Source organism: Propithecus coquereli, unplaced genomic scaffold (assembly GCF_000956105.1).
Source record: "Propithecus coquereli isolate 6110/MARCELLA unplaced genomic scaffold, Pcoq_1.0 Scaffold411, whole genome shotgun sequence".
Classification (NCBI taxonomy): domain Eukaryota; kingdom Metazoa; phylum Chordata; class Mammalia; order Primates; family Indriidae; genus Propithecus; species Propithecus coquereli.
Genome location: NW_012149853.1, coordinates 2336788 through 2342033, shown reverse-complemented (window position 1 = coordinate 2342033; position 5246 = coordinate 2336788).

The window sequence follows — 5246 nt, the reverse complement described above, 5'->3', positions numbered from 1 at the left end:
TTACTTTAGTAGATGCATTCAAATTTAGAATTGTTACAGCTTTTTGAAGACCTGGACATTTTATCATGATGTACTGGCCCTCTCTATCCCCCTTCATGCTTTTTGTCTTCACATCTGTTTTGTCTGATTTTAACATAATTTTCCCAGCTTATTTTTGATTAATATTTACTCAGCATTTAGTTTTCTATCTTTTGTTCAACCTTTCCATGTCCTTAGCTGAAGTTATATGGCTCATAAACAGTGTAGAGATGAATTACATTTTTTCGTTTTGTTTCAATCTGACAGCCTTCCCTTTTCATTAGTGACTTTAATCCATCTTGCATATTGTGCTTATTGATATGTGTGAACTTGCCTGTTCTCATCCTGCTTTTTATTTCTATTTGACTCTTTTTCTACATCTCTACTTTCTCCTTCATTGCTATTTAGATTGAATCAAAGTTTCATGATATATTTTTATTAGACTTTTTCCCTTTCTCTGCAGGTTTAGATATTATGTATTTATATAATTTACATATTTTGTTTTATATTATATATTTTATTTCTGTTACTTTAATGGATCCCCAATGATATTTAACCATATGAATAGAATGTAATAGTGTATAAACATTTTTTTATACACTATACTGGCAAGTGGGTGGATGGAGGAGAATCCAGGGTGTCTATGGTTCACAGAAACCTCTGACTACAGTCCCAACAGCAGGGAAATGCTGGCGTTTTCACAAAGTTTTGCTGAGGAGGAGGAGGACAAATAGAAAATAGGCAAGACAGGCCAAAGGAACAATCTGGAAAGGCCAGGAGAGCACAGGGTCTCAGAGGCATAAATAAGGACTGTTTAAGGATTTGGCAGTGTGCGTGTGCCTGAGTGTGGGTACACATGTGTGTACATGGATGAATATGTTGTATGTGTGTGTCCGTGTGTGTCACTCTGAGCACTGAGGACAGGGAGAGACAAAGAGTGGGAAGGAAGCAGGAAAACACATGTGACAGTAAACAAGGCTTCACTTTCACTGTACAGATTACCAAAAAGACAACAAAGTTTAAGAGCATAGGAGGCAGTGAGGGGGCTGAGCCCTTCCCTCCTCAGAGGGGAAGGAAACATTAAAGGAGATTTAGAATTGTGGGTTCCTTTCCAGAAGACAAATGGATCAGGAGAAATTGCATTTACTTGGATCAGAGGGTGCAGACTGACAGGAATAATGACCTAGGCAGGCCAGACTGGTGTAGTTCAAAAGTATCTCCTCTTTCACAATGAACACTCAAATGACGTTAGTCCTGAGACTTTTATCCTATGCTATCCTTCTGTTTTGTAATCTAGCTATCAGGACAGAAATCAATTTGTTGACAATGGATGCTAAAGAAGTTTCACTTCTCATCTCAGTGTAATCCGTACCCTGATTAAATCATATGCAGATTTCTAGAGGTCTGTGTACCCTGATGAAATTATACGCAGATTTCTAGAAGTCAATAATGACATGGTGCAGAGAAGGAGAATTCAAATAGGATATTCTCTCCTTCAGTGACAAGAGTACTGGTGACATGTTGGCTTATGAAAAACAGATATGGTAAATAACATGGTCCCTTGTCTAGTTTACCACTTCCACAATCAGGGTTACGAAATCATTTCTAGAACTGACGCACAAAATGGATTTCATTAATGTTATTTAAAAAAATATTATGTATTTTTATTCTATTAATAGATGGTATCTTTTGTTGCTGATGGCACTAAAATCCCAGCACATTCGCTTCCAACTCAAAGTGAAATGCAGCCTTGCAGTGTCACGTGGGCTCTCTTCCTAGTCTGTCTCCCGGCACAGTCTGTGTCTTGGTGGGTGAGAGGAGGGCCGGTGCATGCCTCACGCCTGCGAAACCCCTTTGATAGGGTGTATAATTGAGCAGTGAGGAAATGATACTCATTGTCCTGGTATCATGTGAAGAATGAAGGGATTTAAAAAGATACTATTATACCGTCTGTAAGTCCTAACCAAACACTACTGATAGCCCAGAACAGGTTTGGAGACAATTGTGCAATAAGTTAGAGGAAACAGCACAAGTGCAAAGAAGCAAAAAATTTGAAACCAAGCCTGTATGTGTGCTTTATTTAAACACCTCTTTCTTGTTTAGAAAATGGCACTTATTTTTTTGAAAATCAAATCATTCCAAGTCCCTTTGGAATACGAGTTTTCTGACGCAGGTTTTGCTGTGACCACTGACTGCGGAGACGGTGGCGGCCTGTGCTCTCACCCGACCCTGCAGCCCTTGCTGCCCGGGAATTCACGAGGCTCCTTTCAGCAGGTTTTAACCTCGCACCTTTATCCTGATCTCTTTCCTCCTGCCCCTGCTGGGCTCCACAACTCCTGCTGGTTCCTATTTGCTGCCGCATAAACTCCAGATAGCTGCTACCAAGGGCCAAAGTTCACCCTGAGATCCGGTTTCGAATTCTCATCCTGACACCCACACTAGAGTCAGCCGCATGCTCCCCTGGGATGCCAGCTGCCTGTTCTGGGCATGAGAGAATTTGAGCACAACATTTCTCTGGTCAACTCCTCCTTGGGTGGGATGTGGTGTCACCCCTGCACTGTCCTGTCCTGTCCGAGCTCTGTTGATCTCCATGGCTGGAGTTGGACGTCAAAATGTCCAGCACATATAACCATGGCTCTGTGCTCTGAGGATTCGTCAAGTTCTTCAGAAACCATCTCTCTGAGCTTTCCTGTGGTTGGCTTCAGGTTGGGTTTTCCGAGGGAGTCTCGCCATTCACCCCAGAGTCTCTCTCATCCGGGTCATGCGGCAGAACAGGTTCCCTTCCAGGCAGGACCACTGTTCATGAGGAAAAAGAGGTGATCAAGAATGCCCCAAATTCAAGAGGGTCCAGAACATAATCAACTTCTGGTGTATGGGGTGGGCTGTTTTGAAGGTTGGTCCTGGAGTCTCCTCAAACATGCCTGTCCTGGCCACGAGGCACCGGGTAGGCGCACTAGATGGATAGAGTCAGGAGGTTCTACAGAGCTCCTTCAACTAGAAGGCTGCCTCCTTCCCTGGAGAGGCACACGGGAGACAGCTGAAGGTGGCCTCATGGTTGGATCCAGGTCAGCAGTCCTTCCCTATTGGACCATTAGATTAGTCAGCCCGTTATTCCAGAATCTCAGATGCACCCACAATGCCTTTCAGTCCCCTCTCCCTTGGTACCCCCATTGTGTCTGGCTCAGAATGTCACCTCTCACCCACTTAGGCCACTTATTTCCAGGATCTCTCCTCTCCTGTGAAGCTCACACAGCCACTGGCATTACCTTCTCTATCCATGGGTCATTGTGGTGGCTCCTTGTTGCCAACTTCTGAATGTCTGGCTAGCTTCTGCCACACATCCTTATAACCTACTGAACTGATTTAATCTTTGTCCCCTGAGGGGTCTTTGCACTTTGATGCCTCTGGACCTTTGTATATGCAGTTCCCGGAGCCCAGAGAGTTCTTCCCTTTCTCTACCGATCACAAGACTTCACATTTGTGAAAACCCCTTTTTACTGCTTCCTTTTCTGGGATGCCTTCCCTGAGATCATCGGTGCAGTTCCTTGATGTCCCCTTCTTGTTTCCTTTACACTGCTTTTTAACGTGTCTGATCTGGCCTTGTGCCATGTGTTGAAGTTTTCTGTGATTTCTCTTACTCCCCCAGCCAGGTGACATTCTGGCCCCCAGTTCTGCTCCTGTCCCAGAACACCTGGAGAATGAGCCTCTGCCTTTTTTGCATCTCTGGCTTCCTCCTTATAGGGTGTCTACAAACAGTGACAGTAGAGCAGGCAAAATGGACATCTGCCTTCCATCAGACCAGTGCTGGCCAAAGTGCCCAGTGCCTCAGTATTTTCAACACAACCTTGGATTTCTATGTTTGTAAGAAAATTCTAAACCTTTTCTTTCTTTGTTTCTGCTTTTAATGCCATTCGGAAACTCTCTTTGGGAGATCTGTGCCATCCAACAAGTGGTCCCACAGTTGCCTATTTCTGGGCCCCATTAAGGCTCGTACGTTCTCCCTCCCCTTCTAGAATCACCCTAGCACCCTAACAGGGGGAAGGTCTGGAGTCTTAGGTTACTATCGTTGGTGCCTGAGCAGATCTCCATCGGTATAGACCCCAATGCCATTTAGTTTTCTTATAATTTTGGGCAAACCATCTTATGATTCTATAAATCAAATCAAAATTGCATGAAGAACTAGACACTATTTTGTGTTTATTATACACACACCGTTGGTTCTGAACTGATCTGTTTTTTTTAATTGTCCTTGTAAATTGGTTCTATCTTTTAAATATGAACTTGATTTTCCTCAATTCAACTTATTTCCAAAGAACCATTAAGCCTACTCGTTAGGTGATAAGGTTATTTTTAAAAATAACTTTTCATGATGGAAATATTCAAACATGTCTAAAAATAGAGAGAATAGTCTAGTGGGCTCCCATATCCGCATCACCCAGCCAGCTTTGTTGCTCCTGCCTGGATTGTATTGAAGTAAATCTCAGATATACTGCTTTGGCAGGTTCCTCTAACAGATAAGAAAATAATAATAATAAAAAAATAACCACAATTCCATTTGTTACTTAAATATATTAATAGTTTTTTTTAATTAATTTATTTTTTTTTGAGACAAAGTCTCACTCTCTTGCCTAGGCTAGAGTTCCGTGGCATCAGCCTAGCTCACAGCAACCTCAAACTCCTGGGCTCAAGCGATCCTCCTGCCTCAGCCTCCCGAGTAGCTGGGATTACAGGCATGCGCCACCATGCCCAGCTAATTTTTTCTATATATATATTTTTAGTTGTCTAGATAATTTCTTTCTATTTTTAGTAGAGACGAGGTCTTGCTCTTGTTCAGGCTGGTCTTGAACTCCTGACCTTGAGCGATCCACCCGCCTCGGCCTCCCAGAGTGCTAGGATTACAGGTGTGAGCCACCGTGCCTGGCCCAATAGAGTTTTAATATTAGATCATAAGTTTCTTGTCAGATAGGGCTGTGACAGTCTCATCACTAAGAAGCCCACGGTTGCTAGACTCTTGACTAGAGTTTGCTCAGCTCCCTAATAACTGATTGATTAATCAACTAAATGATGTTTGGATCATTGGCTGTCTGGCTATCGCTGACACTGCAGAGGGCAGCTCTCTCTTATGCTGATTTCTTCTTACTCTCAGGTAACTCTGAGGAGCTCATTTCATGCTGGATGGGTTTAAAGTCCAGCACTGCACAATTTACAGACACGTTTGCAATAATACA